This window comes from Crocodylus siamensis, chromosome 5, assembly GCF_052110815.1.
Source record: "Crocodylus siamensis isolate JL-2025a chromosome 5, ASM5211081v1, whole genome shotgun sequence".
NCBI lineage: Eukaryota > Metazoa > Chordata > Crocodylia > Crocodylidae > Crocodylus > Crocodylus siamensis.
Genome location: NC_143399.1, coordinates 18547081 through 18570768, shown reverse-complemented (window position 1 = coordinate 18570768; position 23688 = coordinate 18547081). Strand labels below are relative to the sequence as shown.

General features: G+C 41.5%; 1 long non-coding RNA gene across 1 annotated transcript in view; it reads right to left on the bottom strand.

The window, feature by feature from the left end:
- Positions 1–14716: 14716 nt before the first annotated feature.
- The window catches only part of LOC149863575 (uncharacterized), a 28722-nt gene continuing 19750 nt past the window's right edge, over positions 14717–23688 (bottom strand). The window contains exons 5-7 of the long non-coding RNA XR_016442519.1: positions 20605–21404; positions 17072–17203; positions 14717–14842 (exon numbers count right to left, since the gene is read on the bottom strand). This is a non-coding gene — a long non-coding RNA (uncharacterized LOC149863575). The remainder of the gene's footprint in view (positions 14843–17071; positions 17204–20604; positions 21405–23688) is intronic.

Sequence of the window (23688 nt, the reverse complement as noted above, 5' to 3'; positions counted from 1 at the left end):
GCTGGCAGTGGAGCTTCCCAGGCCCAGCCCTCCCCAGTAGCCTCATACCAGAACCTATGTGCCCACAAAGCTTCAAGTCTGAGAAGCCCAGACTGTGCATAGGGTCCTGGACCAGTACTTGCACACCCCTGGTGAGTTCAAGTATTGGGACCCTGATGTGCTAGTGGTCCTGACACTACTCTTCAATGTGCCCAGTGCCCCCAGAAACATAGTGAGGTGTCCTTTATGCAGCCTGAAGCCACCCTGGGCTAAGCTCTTCATCCTGCCCACCCCAGTGCTGCCCTCTCTTGAGCCCTCTCTATCCTGGGTGCTTCCAGTAACACCTGGACCCAGGGTGTGCCACTCAAAGCCTTCAGCACTGTTGCATCCCATCACAACACCAGAATCCAATGGGGTGGCATTGCCCCAAAGCCAGCTGGACCCTGAGATTACAACTGGGGACAGCCTCATTAAGAGAGTTCCCACTGAAGGGGTGCCCAGCAAGGAGCATCAGGCTGCTCAGCGGAGCAAAATGAAACCCCAAAAATCAGAACAGCACTCAGGGAGAGTGGGGCTTAATGTGTGGCACATCTGCCAAAAAAGTTGATCAATCCACTCTTGGACTAGAGGGTCACCAAACATAATGTAAAATCCTCCAAGCCTGCCCTAGCCTGGGAGCAGAGGCAGGAAAGCTGATCTCTAGAGCTAGAGTGCGTGCTGCACTGAAGGTGCACGCTTCCTGAAGCTTGTATATTCTAAACACTTGCATATGACTTCCTGAAACCTTTGCATAGTCTATCCCCTGAACCTCATGAAACATTTCACAGGAAAACAAAAAACTGAGGATGAACACAGAGGTTTGACTTTAAAAGGCAGAGACATCAAAATTAGTTTAAATCAAAGTAGTCAATAAAGGCTCCATCAGAGAAAGATTAGAACGCCAAAAAGAAAAAGGACTAAGGTCAACAAAGCCGCACTGATGAAACTCAGAGTAGTGAGGAAATTACATAGACCAACTCTTTCAACAACAGGGAAACAAGAATATATGAAAACCTAAAAGTAAATGTGTTCCACGCCACTCCCATCCCCTAGGAGAATGAAAAATGTCTATGCTCTGCCATGTATTAAAAATATTATTTACCAGTAAAATGGTTTTTGCAACCCATACTCACATGAACAACAAGTGAAACTATGTAAAACACAAACATGAACTTGTATTCAAAATCATCTTGATTAAAATCTAATGCAATTTAACATAATTTAATTTTAAATTAAGTATTATTTAATCAGGTCAGCGGATGGCTCAATGGTAATTCCATCACTAAACTATCACTACAACTCTCACACCATCAATGCATCAAGCTAGCTTTAAATGAGGAAGCACTGCTTGGATAGTGCAACAGAATAAATAGATCCTACATTCAGTGGCAGTTTATAAGCTTTAATCTAGATCCCCTGAAACTTTGAATTATTCCAGAGCTTGGATATTGTATAATCTAATCTAATAAACTATAAACAGTAAACTCATTGTCAGATGCTATCTGAAGTCCAACATAATATTCTGCAATGTTTCTCAAAGATATTTGTGTCCTATCTTCACAATATTGATGAGGTTCTGAGGAACATTTCAGTGCCACAGCAAAATCTGTCTTCTTTTCTCTCCTCTATGAGCACAAAGTCTGATCTATCCTAGCTCATACAAATGAACAAATTTCCACAAGAGGAGTGGGTTCAGGATTTGACAATCATTCTCCCTTGTGTGGGTTTTGATTGGAAGCATAATTTAAAAAAATAGTATAAAAGAAGATGATTTCAGATGATGGGATCTGAAAAACTGCTACTGAAATACATGTAGCAATTAACAAAATTAATCTAATGCAATGTTAAAGTTGTACAATAAGCTGCTATGTTAACATATTGTAGCTGAAGGCTTAAAATGCATCAAGAATGAAATATCCCATAAGCAATACAGGAACAAATATGGCACAAGAAACACCTCTGATGAAAAGTAATTTCTGTAAACTTTTATATAAATAAAAGCGATGATTCTTTTATCATGCTGTCAGGTCCAAGTCATTATTTATTTCATTGAATACTGCACTTAGAGAAAAGTCTAAGGTTTTTTTTCCATTTACTGATACTTAATCAGAAATGTGGATGTCTCAGCAGAATCATTTTTCATCCTAACAAAATATAATTCTTCTTACTCAGGCAGAAAAACTGAGTGTTGAGTCAGGGTGCTAGTGCTAATGCCACTGAAGAGAGTTTCTGTGTTATTACTGATAATTACTAATAATTCATACTCATATGTAATACCAGAGGGGTGCATGGATTATGATGTGTAAATGACACTGCAAAAGCTTTAATGAGAATTCATTCAGGATCCTAATGCTAGGAAACTTTAGTTGATTCTTCTGTCAATAAACGTTTCTCATTTGTGCAGTTCCTTTTGCTAGAGTGTCTTGATGTTGCCATAATTACAACCAGTTCTCAGATCTCACCTGTGCAACAACACCTTCTGGATAACTGAGACCAGATCCTATTCCACCCATTAGGTGTCCACCGAAGTATGATTTTATTCCACCCTATTCAAGTCCTGGGAATCTATTGGTACAGCTACTTCTGTAACACACCAACATCATACCCTTAAGAATGAGTCACAAAAAACAGCAAGACAAAAGAGATACCACCCACACATTGCATTAACTGTTTATCGGGGACTTGAGCGGGATGGAACAGAATCACACTTAAGCACCTAAGTCCACTTACAGGCCTAAGAGGTGGAATGGAACCTGGTATGTAGCATCAGTGTAACAGGACTGGCGTGCTGGAGGCTTTCTGTGGGTGGCTCCGCCTTCCTGTCTTGGGTCAACCGCCTGCTTACTCGCCTGCCATGCCTTGATCTTAATTGATTGAGTGATGTAATTAACGGGAGGCTGTCCACTTTATATGCCCAGTGTCAGGGTGCGTTACCTGCAGCTCCTTTTCCTCCCCTATACCGCAGCCCAAGCCTCGCAGATGTTACTTGACATGGTTTGCCCTATGTCTTGGCCCTCTTCTTTACTTCTCATGCCCCTCTCTGCCCCCTCTCGCCCCAGGGCCCCCTGCTGCCCCCTCTCGCTCCGGGGCCTGGGCCAATGTGCCCCTAAACAATGCTGCGCCCTCTCCAGTGCCAGGAAACACCACACTACCGTGGCGTCCCTATGAGGCCTCCTCCACCCCTAATAGCCTCTCCCGGTCCTCCGGTTGGATAGTAAACACCAAACACAAAACACAGAGCCCCTGGGCTATAACGTAAACTAAACCGCCCAGTCAAAAGTCCATGTTCTGTCCCTACCGGGGTTTTCCTCCACCCAGTCTCGTCACGCCGCAACTGCTCAGGCCATCCGGCTTCCCCGCTCTGATTGCTCGAACAGGGTTCCACCTTCCTTGGCTGCCAGAGGAGAACTGCCCTCCTGACCTTATGCTTGGGCTTAAGAAGGGGCTACGCCCTGCCCCTTCCTGTTAGCTGACCCTCTTGGTTTCCCTGGCAACCAGCACCTGTGCTGCCCTGATAACTGGCAGTTGAGCCTCCCCCTCCTCACCACTAGGGGTCTCTCCTGCCATTTCTGCTTTTAGGCACAGGGCACCCATGTGCACTGAGACAGTCAGCAATGACAGTTCATTAAGCATTGGCTATGTGTGACTGATTTCACTGAAGACCGATAGAAAAACAACAATTATTGATTTATCTGGGGCAAATAATGTGCTACAATCATAAGCTAAAATCAGCACTATGACAGGGGGCACGCTTGGGGCCATGAACGACATGTGCCCGTGGAGGATGGGCGGGGGGCACGCCAATCGCCTGCAGGCAGCAGTGACAGTGTTGGTAATCGAGGCATGATGGCAGCAACCAGGGAGCACCCGCAGGCAGCTGCAGTGATGTTGGCGGCAAGGGTGGGCCGAGCAGGGACTGCCCGCAGGTGGCAAGTCCTGCCATGATTTTGCTGTTCCCATAACTGGTGGTATAATGCAGGAGGCAGCCCATTCTATGCCCCAATGCTAGGGGGTGCTATACATGACTGTACCTCCCCTACAGCATGGCCCATACCTCGCAGATGGCATCCAAGATGGTCTCATACTCCCAGCCTCAAGCTGGACCAAACCTAGTCCTCTTCCAGGCCTCACAAACACACACACCACCCCACTCTCACTGGGGTCCCTTGCACCCCACTCCCCCTCACAGGGTCTCTTGCTCACCACACCACACTGTTCCCCCTCCACTCTGCCCTGCTGTCTCCTGGAGTGACCCTTCTGGCCATCAGGCTTATCTGAACCATGCTTTGGTTGGCAACATGCAGTCTCTTGGGCCTCTCCTGTTACCCTCACCTGGGTAGTGGCCAGCCAATTCACCAGAGAGCCAACTTCGTCCTAGTCTCTCACCGGGCTTCTTACACTCAATAATGTGATGTTGTGGGGGTTGGCCCATGTGCTGCCCTTCTGGCCATCCTCCAACCCTACTCAACCTCAAATTACACCCAGTCCTTCAAGTCATGAAGACATACCCTATACCCCTGGGTGGGCCAACCTACAGCCCTGGTCTCTCAGGGTCTCTCAAATGCTCCCTCTCTGGGACACAACTTCCCCTTCCCCAAGGCCTCTGGGTTCTTGCACCCCTGTGGGCTCAGGTGGCTGCAACCATGCCTGGTCCCACTCCTCCCTCTTAGTAACCCACCCCAGGAGGTTCACAGTCCTGGTATTTAAACAGGGCTGCCACACCACTGCGAGTCCCACGAGGCTTCCCTATCCCAGCAGGGTAGTTTTAGGTCATGCCCAGAACCAATGAGGTCTCCTCCATCCCCAGCGCCCCAGCCTTACTTCCAAACTGTTTCAGGAGCAGCTCAGCCAGATGTCACCTCCTTGGCTACTCAACACAGACTGCTGCCTCTCTGGCCTATGTTTGAAAATGGCCACTCTCATCAGGTACCTGGAGGCTGCCTGCTCCTGCCCCTAAAGTGGCAGGTACCAAAGGTGCACTGCCACAAGCACCATTTAAGTTTTCTAGGAATTTCAATTTTGAATCCAGTGTGATACTGGTTCCAGTCTATTTCTCTCCTGATCTATCTATTGGCATAGACATATCAAACTGCATTAAATCTAAGGCTGGATCCAAAATTCCAAGTTTCCAAGGTAGATGTGGCTGTATTTTCAGAAGATTTCTTGTAAGGTGTTTTGGCTCGGTATAAAATAAATGTAACAGTTCACCTTTCAACACTGTTACAATTTCAGAGACCAAAAGCCTACTGATATCAGGTGATTGCCATTTGAGTTTGAGCTCTCACAAAAGCAGTATTGCCATAGTTCAGTATTGTTAAATCCAAACCTCAACTCTTGCTAGGTTTAATAGAGTTTTGATCCCTTCCTCTTGTGCCCCAAGTCTAAACATTTTCTGTCTTGTAGCCATTTGATACTGCATTGGGCTTTAGCCAACTCGTTACAAGAGGATATAGATAAACAGCAAAGGGTGCAAAGGAAATCAACTGGGAGAGAGAGAGAGAATATATTAGGAAAGACTAAAAGAACTAATTTTAGCTGTCACTACTGTATATACTGAATAATTGGCTGAGTGTCAACTAAAAGCAGAACAAGACATGATAACACTCTAAAAATATCTGAAGGCCCTAAATACCAAGAATGAATTATTTAGAAAAAATATTGATAGAGTAATGGAAATAATATTAAAGACGATATGAAAATTGTTTCTGAAAATGTAATTGCTCTGATTTCACTTCTTATGATCTTCTGATTAAAGACTCTTCAGTGATCTTATTTTAAAAAGCGTGAGTTTTGGTTTTGTTCCCATTTTATCTTTAAAATACTAGGAATGTCAACACTGACCTTTCCATATTTTTATGGAGAACATGTTAGTGGTCCCAGAAGATGTGTATTTTTAATTCTGATACTTTAATAAAGAGGTTGAGGATGTCGAATCTTTAACAAAACCTTCCTTTTTCCAAAATGGTTGAAGTCAAATTAGTGCCAACAAAGACAGTCCAAAGACAGGCACATGATATTTCCCTCCAGCCTTCTTCCCCAATCCCAGTTCAGCTCTCACCATCTATTTTCTTGCAGCAGCAGCATCTCAATAATCTTCTGGTCATCAGCATTTCCTAAACCAGATAAGACCTGAATTCCCAATTAAAAAGAAAACAATGTCCATCTTTCACATTGTTTTCATACATCCTAAAGGAGCAACAAAATAAAAGACAAGATACATTTTAATCCTTTACACAGGATAAAAGTTAAAATATTAAGGAACAACAGAAAAATATACCTACATGTGAAATGTATTAAATGGTGGCCCAGTATCCCATGGGAACTGATGGAGGCCTGCCTTTGACATACTTAAAAAGTAGACAAATAAGGCATAATGTACCTCAGCCTGGACTAAAAAATAATGATCCAGCAGGGCTTGTAAGTCTCTATTCTTTGAATAACATAATTTAAGCTGTACATTCAAAATACTTTAGCTAAACTAGAAAACATAATAATTGGTTCCTGAAAGCTGACCTTTACTTGACAATAGATTTTAGACAAAATTGTGCATGTGATCATTTTATTATGAATGTCTTTAATTGGGAACTAGTGAAAGCATGTAACTTTAATTATACAATTAACTCCTAAGAGATTAGCTGTCTCGGGCTTTCCTTACAAGCTTCCAACTTCTCTTCTTTTTCTTTCTAGCACTGACCTGAACAGAAAGCATAACATTTTAAAGGAGCTGATGAAAGGAAAATTGAATGGCTATGATGGTCCTTTCATCTACAAATCTTTGAAGAGGAGTTTAGGGCAAATATCTTTGTTCCTTCCAAACTTCTCTGCATCTTGCTTGAAGTAATATACTTCAAGAGTACCAATAACAGTTATTTATACCATAATATTAAGCTTGTAGGAAGATTTTCAGCAAAATTTATTTTTCACTGGAAAATATTATTTATTAAAACTGAAAATTTTCACTGAAATGTACCAGGTTTCAAACAAAGTTATTGTAGGAAAGATTTTTCAGATCAAGAATGTCATTCCATGTCAGAGAGGCAGACCCTGGAATACCAAGAACCTGGTGTCTAAGACTCATCTGGGATGCGGAACAGCCAGCTTCAAGCTCCCATGTCAGTGACCTGACTACTGGAATACTGTCTGCTCTGCAGTGGGCCATCTCCTTTTCTTATTGGTTATGAAAATCTTTGAGAATTGTTGGGTTCATCCCAATTCACTCACAGCACAAGGAAACCGTATCCCACCTAACTCTGTATAATACAAAGTAAGCCTTTTCCTAGGCCTTCTGTAACAGCACTTTGTTTTGCATGATACTTAAAAACTTCCCTTTAAACCTAAAACAGTCATGACAACAGTGTATTTTTATAGCACCTCTTATAGCACTCAATTAAGGCTAATCCTGCAACCAACACTCTCATAACAAATGATTATAAATTACTGAGGTGTAGGAGGGTTGCAGAAATGAGACCCCCTTATATTGCCCATACTTGGTTTCCCTTACAATAGACAGTCTGTTTTAGTCTCGCATGCACTAGTGAGTGAAATTCAGCACTGCAGAATGACCTACACACCACTTAAGGGGGACTTAAATGATACGTAGTTCTTTAACAGGCTCTTTGCAGAGTAAATTTCACACTTATGAATAAAAGTTTAAAATTAATCCTAGCTACAAATACACTATACAGAAGAAAGTACTATGACATTGCTGTACATATAGAAATAAAGAGCAAAACCCAGAAATGGAATGAGTTAAGGCCGAATACTGATTCTTTGCTCATGATGAACAGTACTTCACTCCTTGAGTAGTGGCAACAGTCAGTGGGATTTCTCATAAAATGAAGCTAAACTGGTGGACGTGTATCAAAATCTAAGTCCCTGTACTGTGCAGGCACTAATCACTGAAGTCACCAGTTCTTCAGACTGAAAAGAAGCTTGCTGAAAAGGAGGGAAATAAAAGGGATTTGGGGAAGGCAGGGAATTCCAATAGCTGGCCTATCGTTTTTGGAAATGTTTATCACATGCTTTTAGTGCCAAAAACCATGTCTTTAATGTGATCATTATTGCATCACCACATACAGTGTATTAATTACCTATCACTTTGCTACTACAATTAATGGAAAAGTAGTTTTCCATTATGTGAAGCCAAAGGTGTACTCTATTTTCCCAGTACTGTGCAGTAGATAAATTATCCAGGGTCAAGGAATGCATTTCAAAATCCCTTTTCCTTTCTATTTTTGCAAAAATGTACCAACTTTGAAAACTGCTTTTCTCTTGCTCTGGCACTCACCTTTACTATAACTGCAATTTCTGACCTGCCTAGAGACTCAAGGGGAAAATCAAACTCTTCTTGATCATGCAGCAGAATTTCCTCGGTGCTCTCAAAGCAGCTTCAGCCACACATCTAGCACGTGGCAGAATCAACATATGTCATTCATTCTTTATTCTTGTCTGTCATTCATGATGTCTATATCAATTAACATGAAAGGTTTCCTACCACATCTACATTCCTAATCCTTTAATAAAAAGCATTTCAGCAAATAATAATAATAAAAAAAATCACTGCTGAATATTATAGTATTTGGCAGTATTCTGTGTAACTGCACAATTTGTTAGGACAGAATTACTATAACCTGTAATAAGTGTTGAGATTATCGAACGTGTGCTTGTACTGAATTAATATTTTATAGCTTCTAGGTCCTGTGTGGGCTGGCTGTTCTACTGGAATGCTTTAGCACCATGGAAACGCTGCTAGATATTTTCTCTTAATTGCATGAATGGTTGACAGATAACAATACAGTACCATGGAATTAAACGCCAATTGCTGATGAATTCTGATGAGCCTCAAGACGGTTTCTGTTGTTTTAGTTTTAGTTTTAAATGTTGCAACAGCTGTCCTTGTCCTTTACCATTTCTAAAAGCTTTACTGTCAACAGGTATTGTATTTGTATGACATGCAGCATGTAATTATCACAACTATAATTTGCATGGGGTTATGTTCTTTTTAAAACTGAACAGTCCCCCCAAGTTAAAACAAACAATATTAAATAATAAAAACTCTTAAGGTATGATTAAAAAGCCTTCTGATGAAACGTTTCGTTTAAAAATTGTTATTTTACAGCAAAGCTCTAATCGACTAAGCAATTATAACCCCTTGGTTTTAGAATCATCAATTAGGAAAATTAACAACACTGCCTTATTCACAGCCATTAAAATGAAAGAGTCTGATCTTAACCAGCCATCTTGTATTTTTCAAGTTGAGGTTATTCAACATCTTTCTGGATTGAGCCATAAAAAGCAATTTATGCTAGTACATAGCAAGGCAATTCTTCAAAGTAAGCCTTCTGTAAGCAATCTGTGTGTTGCATGACTCAAGAGTACAACTATTTGTGTTGCATATAATTATACCTAGAGAGATGCAATTAATATTTATGTAGAAGCCCAAGAAATAACGGGGATGGTGTACCACCACAGTGATAACTGGATATAGCCTTTTTCCTAGTTGGTCACTGCCCTGAGTCTGTCTGGGTGGAAGATGGTTAAAGGCTGCACTGTGAGTTATTCAATGAGATAGAACTATAGACAGACAGGGATGGAAGGGACCTAAACCATCCCAGTCAAGTGTTTGTCTAACCTGCTCGTAAAAACTTCCAAGCATGAGAATTGTACAGTCTCTCTAGGTAGTCTCTTCCAGTGCTTAACCATCCTCATATGTAGAAAAATCTTATTAATATCCAACCTTAATTTCCCTTGTTACAGCTAAGACCATTATTTCTTGTCATGTTCCCTGTGGCCACAAAGAAAAGTCTGTCACCATCCTCTTTATACCTGCCCTTCATCTATTTAAAAAGTATTATCAAATCCCTTCTTAATTCTCTCTTCCTTAGGCTAAATAATTGCAGATCTTCCAGCCTTTCCCAATAAACCAGGGGCAGAGAAAATATGGCCTGTGGGCTACATCTGGCCCACCAGGCCATTCTATCTGGCCCACAGGGCCCCTCTAAAATTAAGACAATTATTACCTACAGGTGGCTGCCTGTCTGAAAGCCAACAAGGTGCCAGTGGCCGGAGCTGCCAGCTGCAGCATCAAGCATCTTGGTTTCTGGTTGTGATGCTCCCCCCCCAAAGCTTCTAGAGACCAGAAGCTTCTTGTTTATTTCTCTTTAACATCGAGGCATGGCAGGAGAGTGAGGGCAGGGACAGGGATCAGAGCAGATAGGAGCCTATCAGATGCACCTGCCAACAGTACAGCACCTCCAACACTCCCTCCCCAGAAAGAGAAGCAGACAGGACAGTTCTACCTGGCTCCTGTTTCCAGGAGGAGCATGGGGGCGGAGAGAGGGGTCAGACCAGAAACAGCTGCACAACACAAGTCAGTTCCTGCCTGCTTTAGGCTGATCAGAGCACCCTAATGCAGGGGCACGCCACAGGGCAGTTTTACCTGGCCACTGCCACCATGGCATCCCAGGGTGCCTGAGCATCTAGTTGAATGCCACTGGTCTATACACATGTATTTTACCTGGAGTCCTAGGCGGGTGGGCCTGTCCTATCCCAGACACCTAACCTCTGGGGAGCTGAGTGTGTCCACTTCTTTGATGGCCTCTCTTTAAATCTAACTGACCCCACTTTGTTACGAGTCTCCCATGCCTTTTTGCTCTATTGCCCAAAACCAATTCAGTAAGCTTGGCAAGGTACTGGCAAGGCAAATAAACCTCAAAGCAAATGGCTTCTGCATTGTCCCTAAATTTTTAGTAGGTAGCAAAGTCTTGGTATTCTGCCCTGTTTACATAGAAGAGTTTCTTGAATTAAGCCTAGATTGTCATACTATAACCTTCCCTACAGCAATCAGACAAGCATATGGCAATCAGATAAGTATATACAATTAGTACAGGGGTGTAGGTTGTAGCCATGTTGGTCCTTGTCTGCCTAAAATTAGTACAAGCAACTGCACACATTTTTTAATGAAAATTTCATCAGAGATGACCAGCAACTGACTGGACACATACTAAATAGTAAACCATTTACCTCTCAGACCTGTTGTCTCAATGGATATTTAATTTACCATTGCTATCAACCTTGCATGGCTGAATGCTACAAAGCTGCACAGGATTTGGAAGGTACAATAAATGAAACCTATCGTCACAAAATAATGCTTCATGTATCAGTGTGGGTCTCATGTATAATAGACTATTTAGGAGCATTTTTAATTTTTTATTTATAATAGTAGTATAAATTCATATTTGTATTCCTTACCTTCCTGAAGTAATTATAGGGAAGGTATAGGTTATTTTAAATGAAATGACACATATAACACTTTGGGAAATCATTTTACCTTGCAAATGTTCTGAATGTTTTAACTTCCAGATATCTTGAATTTCTTTATCATTATAATTGTAAAACAACATTTATAGAGTTATATAAAATCCCCATAAGGAAACTGTACTGTCAAATATACTGCTCTATATTCTTTAGCAATCAGTGCAGATGGTATATACACCACTGAGAAAATATTTAATTTGCCCATAGGAGCTTATGGCATATAAAATTTCTGTGCACCCCTTGTTCTACATTATTATGTACTAGCTACTCTATGTAAGTTTGCTCAGAATCATGGTACTTGTTGATAGGTAAATGTAAATTGTGGTAATTAGCCCAAAAGATACAAATAAGACAAATGCATGCTTCAAGACAACAGGTTTTATATAACAAAAATCCTCTGTGTCAATCCTTTGTGAACACAGAGGAATATATATTGTTAATGTTATCAGTTGAATATGAAGACTTCACAATACCTTCCAAGGTACTGACAAGAGGACTGAGTTGAGGATGCTGTATGAACTCACACTGCCACCAGCTGCGTTTATATAACAGTCTCAACACTGTTTTATCCCACTTACCCCCGTTTACAGTATTGTACTTGGACAAGCAGTAGGTTCACACCTAAGGATCTCAGCCCATTCCTGTGATTTTGGGTCTGGGTTGGGATCCAGAAAAGGAATTTTTTGAGGGGTGGGGGGAAGGAGGGTGTAACACTTTTGATCAGAAATGGCTCTGTACAATATGTAGAAAGTGTCTCTGGACATTGGTGGTGTTTAATCCAGATCCGGATTTTCAAATGATCCTGTTCCCTCTCTATTTATTATATATATTACAGGAAATCTGTATCTGACCATGTCCAAAATTTTGGGAGTTTAAAATCCAGGCTTGAATTTTACATTAGCCTCACTCTGGCAATGTCTACCTGGCAAGCATACAGCACCAGAAAGCAGCACACTCAAACATACTATCCTGCTCCAGACAGACTACTTTCCAAAGTGGAGCCATGTCCACACCATTCTCTTGGTAGGCTAATTATTGCTACCAAGAGAGTCAGTGCTAATTAGCCCACCAGAGTGGGCAGCTACACCATTTTCAGTTGGGGAGATCACCAACATAGAACAGCTTGTTGGAGCACAACACTGTCTGGCAGAGTAAGCTTGTGGGATAGACATGCCCTCATGCCTTCTTTATGATCTTGGCTGCTGTCAAACTAAGTACCTGGAGGTACAATTCTCTATTGCATAGCCCATGCCATTAATATTCCTCCAAGTCCCTATTTCTTACGCTGGACATTTCCAGATGGCATACCAAGATATGCAGTGTGCCACACAAACTTTCTGGCAGGAATCCTACCTATACATCTATTCATAGGAGACCTAATCTGCTGCATTGAAGTCAGTAGTAAAGCTCCCACTGACCTCAGTGGAGCAGGTTCAGGCCTTGTCTTCAATGGGATCTTTACTTTGTACTTCAACAGCAGTGGGATAAAACCCTGGATGCCTAATATTACAGTCCTCCAGTTTTGATTGGGCAGGACAACAGTACGGTAATATTAATAAAGATATGATTTGATCTAACTGCAGACATCAAAACTGTAATGAATGTGCTACTGAATTACCACACTGCTCATTTGCAGTAATATAACATCAGGGGCTTGGTGCCTGAATTTTCAGAAATGGGCGCACAAGATGTATTTGCATAATTTGCATGTACAGTTACTACAACTGCACTCCCATACAGCATTTATGGCCCCAGTCCTGCAAAACACTTATGCAAACGAGCAAGTTTCTGTAGGTTTGTTTGTAAACAGGATTGGGGGCCCTCTCAATTTTGGTTGCCCTTAGCAACAACAGCAGCCTATTACTTACTTACAGCTAAAAGAGTTCTAATTTAGCTTAAGTGGTAGCTCTTTGTGCTTCTGACTTGCTGCAGTGTCTGCCTGTTGTGGTAAAAATGATGTAAATAAGCAGCTAGTCACATGTACCCATATGCTTGCCCCATTTCACTTTTCCCTATCTCCATCACAAAACAAAAAGAAGAAATGTCACAGAATAAAGTTCTCTCTTTTAGATCCTGCATACATTCCTATGCAAACACAAGAGACTACCTTTCTGATTAAAGTTTCTATATTTAGTAAAGCAAGGCTTAAGACAGAACATGGCAGTTATTATTTCTGAATGCATCTATGCTTTCTGCAGCTGTTAAGAAGTAGCAGGTTACTGATTCATATCTTAAACACAAGAAAGTTACTTTTAATATACCTATTTAGCTAGGGAAAAACCTGTTTTTTCCATGAACCTTCCGGTTCCAATACAGAAGCTGTTAATTTGAAAACAAAACACTTCTAGTTAGAGCAACTGCAACAATCTGCAGAATTATAGGTAACTGCATACCATGGAACTGTCACTTTTGACAAAGGAATACTTCCCCAAACTCTCTTAATCTAACATTTTCACATCAAATCACCTACGTAAGGCCACAGAAAGGTTACTTTTTACAACAGCCTCAGAAGCAGCTGTACTGCCTAAAACTGGGATTTGTACAAGGAAATCAAAGAACTGCATGGGGTTTGACTTGCACTGAAATCCAGGGCAACTGTGCAGCTAAAACCCCCATGTGGTATACTGAAAATGTACGGGTTAATGTAACACTGCATGGCATTGTCTGATTGTGGAGTGAAAGAGTTAAACTCTCTACTTGACACCAGCCTGAATTCAGATTACAGCTTTAGGAATCTATTTCTCTATCACCTCATATTTATAACTTCCATCAACAGCAATGTTAATGCCCTACAAGCAGTAATGTTAACATAAATGGGAGCTATTCATATACGTCAAAGGGGCAATTAGATCCCTTGGGTTGAAAGCACAGCTTAGTTTGTTGAATAACCACTCTATAAATCCATGACAAATAGTTAACTAGACACTTGTTCTATATACACACTAACTGAAAACATATATAACCAGCAGTGGAAAGCATACTTTCCTATTGCTCTTTGAATATATGAATGTGGGTAGTCTGGCATATTTCCATCAGCCTCACTCAAGATCGATTTGATTTGATTTGATTTTCAACACATTCTACCATATTTGGCAAGGCTGACTCTGTAAACGCACTTACTGTCTAAAATTAGACCTGCTGAAAATGATTTTTTGAGAAATAGGACTCTAAAAAATGGTACCAAGCTAATTACAGATATCCCATTATATGAGTACCACCAATGGTTTATACATGTTCCAAAATATTTTGCGATTTCAAAAATATTTCCATGCCATATTAGGACAAAACAAAGACCTTTCATAGTCCTTATGAAAAAAAAATAACCCAGAGAGATTCACCCTCCCCAGAGTAACTAAAAACACAGTAGTTAGGGTACTCACTTGGATTGTTGGAGGCCCAATTCTTCCTGATCCAAAGCAAGAACATGAACCTCAACCTCCCCCATGTCAGGTGAGTGTCCTAAGCACTGGACTACTGTTATTTTGGGTTGACTTTATCTCAATCTTTCCTGTAGGAGAGGTAAAAAGAAATGAGAAGGAATGAAGAAATGAGACTAGCTGGGGAAATAGATTTGGCGAAAGAGCCAGCAAAAAGGAAGGGAGGAGACTGGATGAGTGAGCAGAGGGGGAGACTGGAAACTAGTTGTGAGAAGGAATGCAGGTGAGGGTGAGAGCTGGAGGAGACTGGAAAAGGGAGAAAGGTCAGCGATGGGACCATTAGTTAGGGAGTTAGGGAGATTTGACCATTAGTTAGGGAGGCTGTTGGAGGATATAGAATCAGAAAATCAATTTGCGGGAATGACCAAAAAAGTTTATGCTATCAAAAGCAGGGATTAGCAAGGTACAGCCTGCAGGCTGGATCTGACACATGGAGGCACTTTTCCATGCCCATACTGGGGCTGGTAAGAAGCTACCCCAGAGCTAGACAGCTGGAAGCTGCACCTGCTCTGCAGCTAAAAGGTGGGAAGAAGCAGCAGCAGGGAAAAGCCATGGTTGTAGTGACAATGGCAGAACACTAGTCCACTTTAGATTTAAACCAGGTTGTTCAGGCCCATGGCTCCAAAATGTTGCTGACTACTGCTCAAGAGCCTGAAATGAAGACCAAGATTCCTCGGTGTCACTGTTCTTCTGCTATCACAAATATCTGTCTAATCCTTAAGCAAATCCCATCCCCCACTAGTGTTGGTATATACAGGGGAAAATAACCTCCTCCTGCCATTATCTCAAGGCAGAAGTCCAGACAAGTGCTGGGGCTTAAGGATCTATGTGGGTGTCAATGTCATGTCACAAAATGGGATTTCTGCTTTTATTTTAAACCTAGAAAAATTACAGACACAAAATGTTTAATTAAGCTTACATATAAAGCTTTTTCTAAAAAATACCTTGACATCATGTCATAGAATGTAGACACCAGGAACACACAGCAAAAAAGTAGTAGCAGAGATACATACAAATAAAAACCAAAATTCCCTTGGTCACAACCCTTTTTTTTTTTTTAAATGAAGGTTTCATAGTTTCATAGTTGGTAGGGTTGGAAGGGACCTGAGCAGATCATCAAGTGCAACCCCCTGCCCTGGCAGGAAAAAGTACTGAGGTCAAATGACCCCAGCAAGGTATATATCTAGCCTCCTTTTAAAGACCCTTAGGGTAGAAGCCAGCACCACTTCGCTTGGAAGTTGGTTCCAGATCCTAGCTACCCTGGCAGTGAAGTAGCGCCTCCTGATAGCTAGCCTGAAACCTGAAAGGTTCATAGTACAGTAAAAATCACCCACGTGAAGGGGATAAGTATGAGGGTATCCACTGTGAAATAACTAAGAAAATGCTTAAATAGAACTTAGGAACATTATAAATTTACCAAGCCCCATAGCAAAACTAGTTACATTTTTACCCCTCCTTCAGACTGGAAAGCTGTTCCAGACCCCCACTGAACTAATGGTCAGGAATGGTCTTCTAATTTTCAGCCTGCAACTAATCACAGTTTATATACCTTTCTTCTTATGCTTGTGTTGTTCTTTAGCTTATATTGCCCCTTTTCTCTCCTTGGTATTTCATTTCTGGTGAACAATCATATTCTTTCTCAATTTCTATTTTGATAAACCAAACAAGCCAATCTCCTTTTACTCTCTTCTTGTGTGGTTAATTTCTCAATCCCCTTGATCATTCTAGTAACTTTCTCTGCACATGCTTCAGTTCATCTTTCTCGAGCAGCCAGAATTATATGCACTACTCCAGATGAAGTCTCACTGGGGCTTGCACAATGGCATTAATATTAACCTCTCTCTCAATGCTTCTCATGACACATCCTATGGCAGCACTTGCCTTTATCGCACCTGCATCACCTGGGCAGCTCTCAGTCAACCTGCGATCAAGCAGTACTTTCCTTAACTATTTCCAACTGACAAGCTCTTAGGTCATAGCAAAAGTTTGTTATTAGTCCTCAAATGTATGACTTTGTATTTTAAATCATTGAATGTCATCCCAGTGTCATCCAGTTCTTTCTTGGTGTTAGTATCATATATCATATTTCAAGTGTCCACTGTATTGTCAATACTTCCAAACTCTGTGTTGATGGCCAATTTCATCAGCACACTCCCACTTTTGGGGCTAATGTAAATAATGAAGTATTAAGCAAGGTTGGTCCCAAGAATCAAGCCTGAAAGAACTCTGCTAGTAACTTCCTTCCAATCTGACACTTATATTAATACTAACCATTAATCTTTAGCCAGTTTCTTACTTACCTTACAATTCCTCTACTGCTCCCTCTCATTTTCAGTTTCACTAAAACTTTTTCATGTGGCACAGTATTAATGTTTTAATGAAGTCCAGATGCTTAAGATCTACTACATTTCCTCTGTCAGGCAAATCGTTATCTACACAAATAAATAATCACGTTAGTCTCTGTTAATTTTTTATTGCATTGTATTCCAATTTCTTATTATCTGAACTTCCTCCACAACTTGAATGTATTAAGCTGTTTGACTTTTACTTCCATATCTGCTGTAGTATTTTACATTTCCATACTCTCATTCCCCTATCCATTTTGCCTTTGCCTCAATGTTTGACAGTTATACGCATTGAAAACTGAAAGGAAGTATCTATGTAGTTTATCCTTAACCACCCTCCCATCCTCACTACATGGTAACCTCATTTTTTCTTCTCTAGTTCTCTTTTTATTTATAAAACTTTTTCTATTTAATATCTTTTAAAGACCTAATTCAGCTTAGCTTCTGACAATTCTTTTTATCCCCAAACTTCTTGACATCCAAGACACAGTTTTCTTTGTTGCTTAGTCCTTTCTTCCAGTCCTTGTAGGCTTTTTGCTTAGTTATACCATCCTTATAAACTGCCTACTCATCCACTTTTGTCTTGGGACATTTCCAAAAATGTTTCTCCCCAACATACTGATAGTTATAGCAACTTGCTATTGAAGAAATTTTAGATGTCCTCTATATTTGACTCCTCAAACCTGGTGGTCTAGTTGACTTCCCTAACAAATTCCCTTAGTTCATCAAAGCTCTTTTTTTTTTTAAATGAGAACCTTCATTCCAGATCTATTTAGCAAATCATTCCATTTAATTTAAAACAGATTTACTTCATGATCACTTGATCCAAAGTTGTTTTATAGAGCCATCCAATCTATAATGCCTTAATTAACTGGAGAGTCCAGGAGAGCTGGTTGTATTTTAAAGAAACCTACTCATCCAGCTTTTCTAAGTAGTCCCTAACCTGTTCTTTCAGCACTGAAGGCTGCTGCCCTCCTCCGCAAATTGTGCTGCCTGGTGCAGTAGTCTGGGAGGTGCCCTTGCCTGTGACGACTGAGGTAAAAAAGGCATTGAACACTTCAGCATTTTTTGTCACAAGGTTGCCTCTCCCATTCAATAACAGACCCACACTTTCCCTGATCCTCCTCTTGCTACTAACATACTTGTAGAAACCCTTCGTGTTACCCTTCACATCCCTTGCTAGCTACAACTCCAATTGCACTTTGGCCTTCCTGAATTCATCCCTGCATGCCCAAGCAATGCTCATATATTCTTCCCTAGTTATTTGTCCAAGTTTCCACTTCCTATAAACTTACTTTTTATGATTTAGTTTACTGACAAGATCCCTGCTAAGCCAAGCTGTCTTCCTGTGCATCAGGATGGTTTATTCCTGCACTCTCAGTAAGACTTCTTTAAAGTACAGCCAGCTCCCTGGGACTCCTCCCCACTCAGACTGGCTTCCCCCGGGATCCTGCCCAGGACTTCCCTGAGCGAGTCAAAGTCTGCTTTTCTGAAGTCCAGGGTGCCTTACTCTTATGCTCCCATTCTTCCTTTCCTGAAAATCCTGAACTCTATCATCTCATGGTCACTACTGCCCAAGTTACCGTCCACTACTACATTCCCCACCAATTCTTCCCTGTTTGTGAGCAGGTCAAGAGGAGTATGGCCCCTAGTTGGCCACTCCAGCACGTGCACCAGAAGTTGTCAGCAACACTCTCCAAAAACTTCCTGGATTGCCTGCACACTTCTGTACTGCCCTCCCAGCAGATGTCAGGGTGACTGAAGTTTCCTATGAGAACCAGGGCCTGTTATCAGGAAACTTCCGCTAGCTGTTTGAAGAAAGCCTCATCCGCCACTTCCCCCTGGTCTGGTGGTCTATAGCAGACCCCCACCATAACATCACTCCCCTTCAACCCTAACCTAGAGACTCTCAACAGGCCCATCTCCAGTTTCATACTGGAGCTCTGAGCAGTCATATGGCTTTTACATAAAATGCAACACCTCTGCCTCTTCTCCCCTGCCTGTCCTTCCTGAACAGTTTGTACCCATCCATGACAGTGCTCCAGTCGTAAGAGCTATCCCACCAAGTCTCTGTTATGCCAATCACATCATAGTTCTGTGACTGTACAAAGAATTTCCAATTCTTTTTGCTTGTTTTCCAGGCTCCATGCATTTGTGTATGGGCACCTGAGGTGACTAGTTGATTGCCCCGATCTCTCAGGAAGTATGAGAGCACCTGTCCTGTTGCCCCCTCCTGCTAGCTCTTCTTCCAGGTCTCCCACATCCCCACTTACCTCAGGGCTTTGGTCTCCATCCCCAGGTGAACCTAGTTTAAAGCCCTCCTCACTAGGTTCATAGAAGTTAGGGGCTGGAAGGGACCTCATGAGATCATCAGATCCAGCCCGCCTGCTCTTAGGCAGGAAAAACTGCTACGGTCAGGTGACTACCGGAAAGGTGTGTAAACTAGTTGCCTTTTAAAGCTCTCCAGGGTAGGTGACCGTACCACCTCGGGGCAGGGATCCTGTTCCGGACTCTGGACACTCGAACTGTAAAGAAGTTTTTCCTTATATCCAATCTGATGTGATCTTTTAGCAGTTTATGTTCATTATTCCTTCTCCTGGGGTGCCCTGGTGAGCAGATGTTCTCCCAGTTCCTGATGCACACCCCTTATATACTTATAGGTTGCTACTAAGTCCCTGCTAAGTCTTCTCTTCTCCAGGTTGAACATTCCCATGTCTTTCAGCCTCTCCTCATGGAGCCTGTTCTCCAGACTTTTAATCATTCCTCTGGACCTCCTTTGGACTCTTTCAAACTTCTCTACATCCTTTTTGAAGTGCAGTGCCCAGAACTGGATGCAGTACTCCAGCTGCAGCCTCATCAATGGTGAGTAAAGCAGGAGGATGACATGCTTAGTCTTGCTTGAGATGCACCGGTTAATGCATGCCAGTATATTGTTCACCCTGCCAGCTACAGCATCGCACTGGTAGCTCATGTTCATTCTGTGGTCAATCATGACACCTAGGTCTCTTTTAGTTGTGGTGCTAGCTAGTATAGCAGCTCTGAGGCTGTAAGTATGTTACAGATTATTTGTCTCCTGATGGAGCACTTTACTTACATTTCTCAGTGTTAAACATCAGGTTTTGATCCGCCCACCTAACAAACCTGTCCAGGTCAGCCTATATTTTCAGCCTGTCCACACACCCCCATAACATGGTGTCATCTGCAAATTTTGCCAGTATGCTTTTTACATTAGTATCCAAACCATTGATGAATACGTTGAAAAGCACAGGTTCCAGTACTAAACCCTGGAAAACGCCACTGGTCACCTTTCACCATGTTGACTCAGTTCTGTCTCACCCTCTGGGTCTGCTAGACACCAGACCCATAAGTGGGTGAGGCTACTATTTCCCAATTTTACCATGAGGACATTGTGGGAGACCACGTCAAATACCTTTCTAAAATCCACGTATATGACATCAATCTCATCTCTTATTCAGGTGGCAAGTTACCTGATCACAGAAGCTGGTTAGAGAGCCTGTCTGCCAAGATGCTCTTCCCTATCTTCATCAACTGGATCCCATCTCTTCTCAACAATCCTTCCTGAAAGAACATCCCATGGCTGAAGAAGCCAAAACCCTGCTGGTAACACCACCTGCACAGCCAGGTGTTGATCTGCAGGATGCACCTGCTCCTGCCCAAGCCCTTTCCCTTGACTGGAAGAATCAATGAGAACACAACCCGAGCCCCAGACCCCCTCACCCTTGCACCCAGATCCCTGTAGTCATTTTTGAGATATTCAGGGTCTCCCCTGACAGTATCATTGGTGCCCACATGGATGAGCAGCATGGGGTAGTAATCAAGGGGCTGGATGAGCCTTGGTAGTTCCTCCACAACATCTCGGATGCAGGCTCCAGGCAAGCAGCAGACTTCCCAAGACAACAGGTCAGTCAGCAGATTACTCCCTCTGTCCCCTGCAGAAGGGAGTCTCCAGCAACCACCACCTATTGTTTTCCTCATCTCAGTCCTTCCCACCATGGTGAGGCCTGGCCTGTATTCCTCCACCAATCAAACGTGTTCCTTCCTCTCTGCTTCTAGGGCTACATATCTGTTCTCCAGACGAATCACTGCAGGTGGAGGTGAAGATCTCTGCTTGCTGCCAGAAGTCATGAGCCTCCAGCTTCCACCCTCTTCTCCATGTGTCCACATCCTCTCTTTTCTCTAGTGCTACCTCTGGCATTTCTTCCTCCACAGGAATGGAAGACATCATCACCTCTCCTTGGTTTAGTAACTATATGATGAAATCTGTAAGCTATCAAACAGAAAATAGCTGAAGTCCTAAATGAGCAAATAGTTTGGAATAAACCTATATGCTATAAAATGTTTGCATCAAACATCCTACATTTTAAATGACAAATTCATAAATACCGGTGTGTATTTGTGGATAGTTTTTAAACAAAAGGACTGGATTTGACAAAATATTCATTCCAAAGTCATTCACTCCAGCTCCATACTCTTGAAGTATTTCTTTCCCCATTGTACAAGAGTGGTCCAGAAAATAATGGCAATTTCAAAATAAAACCATTTTGTGTGCAGAAACTGGGAAACTACACAGCAGTGAGGACACTGGTGGCAGCACTGTCAAAAGCACCCATCATTTACGACTATGTAGAGAAGTGATGTAGTCCAGTAAATGACCATTGCACACAAAATGGTTTTATTTCAAAATTGCTGTTTCTTTCTGAAACACCTCATACAAACAATGCATAGTCAGATTATATTGACAAATTTTTGGTGAAGAAATGATGGTTTTGTGGTGAAAGAGAATGCACAAAAGTGGCTGGCTTGCCTGAGGAAAAAACAATAACCCAGATTTTGATGGGACTTAAAGTACTTGCAGGCAATTAATTATTTGAACATTTTTGTAGAAATTCTGCCCTCATTTAGAGTAGCCAATTTGTTCTGTTTGTGTTTCTCAGGGTTTTTACTTAATCAGAGTCTCTTCTGTCTATAATCAAAGCACAGGAAATTTCCAGTGTTTTATGTTTTGTTCTTCAACATTTTTCACCAAAATGCTCTGCCTTAGCACTCCAGGAAATAGTTCCAAAATGCCACTCTCTGGCTAATTAGGTTCCCAATTTTAGAGACACTCTTTTGTACATAAAACTCCCATAGCCTTAAATAGGAGATATAGGCATAGCCTACTACTAGGGTCAACCAAAAATGTCAAAAGGGAAGACGTAACTGCCCATTTTAGCTAATAGAAATCCAAGGAAATATGGGACAGGCAGCAAGCTCATTATTTGCATAAATATGGCAACAATCTTACAATGTGCAAGAGATACTTGAATAAATTGAATTTTTTGCTATGCGTGAAATCAACCCTGGCATTTCTTCTATAGTAGGGCAATCCTCAGGATGCTTACTGGGCTAAGTTTACACACCTTCTGCACTGCCATGTCAGGACAAAGGATGTGGTCAAATATGACTGGGTAATAACCTCAGCAGCTTTAGTGTTCTGGAACCAAGTGTGACAAAGTCACAGACCACAATTTAATTCTGTGAATCACTCTCCCTGAATAAGGTACTTACCAAATTGGCAAGCCTGATCCCTTTGAGTTAGCATGAGCTAAAATCTACAATGATGAAAAAAATATCATGTAACACAACAAAATGCCTAGTGAGTTGCCTTTCTACAAACAAGAAACTTAATTATACAGAATGGCATTTAACAACTAAAAGAAAGACAATGTATGTATGTAAGCTCCATTCCACAAACAAACTGTCATCTTTGCCTTTCTGAAAAAACTCATACTAGGCAAACAGAATGCAGTAAAAATCAGTGTTGCAAGGGATTGGGATGTTGGGAAATTGTCTTCAATTGAAGAGATGGCATTATTACATCAGAGTTACACACGTAACACATGAAAATTGTATGAACATTTGTTATGCCAGTGTTATCATTAGGCTATCTTAGATACATATAATTCTTATAGCTCTAACTGGGATCAAAAATTAGTTTCCAAGCCTAAAAAAGAAGCAACACCACCATCTTGTGGTAAAAAACAATCAAATCACAAAAAAGTTTAAAAAGTAGATTTAAGCCTCCAAAAGCAAGGATATTTAGTGTGGCTTTCCTCATCCTTACTCTTCTGCTCTCCCTCTTCTTTGTTAGATAAGATTCTTTGTTTGTGCCTGTGCTCGTAGATCCCATGGCAGTGTTGGGCCATTAGATTATAAATACTTTGAGATAAGGATTATTAGCTTTTTGCTAATTTCTGTGTACTGTCTAGTACAATAGGGCCTGAGTCCTGACAAATGCCTCCAGGTACTGCTGAAATGCAAATTAATTTTCATATATAATGCCAGAGGAGTCAGAACTGGAGGGGACTGAATTGTAGATTAACCCCTTTCATTCCTGCTAGCAATCTAATAACAGATTGAATTTTATTAGTGGATGCTAAGAGTCATGAACCAAAAAGATGACAAAGCCAGTAGGGAAACACGGAGCACCCAAGCAAGGAACTAACAGAAGATGGATGGGGGTGAGGAGGGGAACGCAACTAGGTTACAGAAAATACAATGTTAGCCAACAC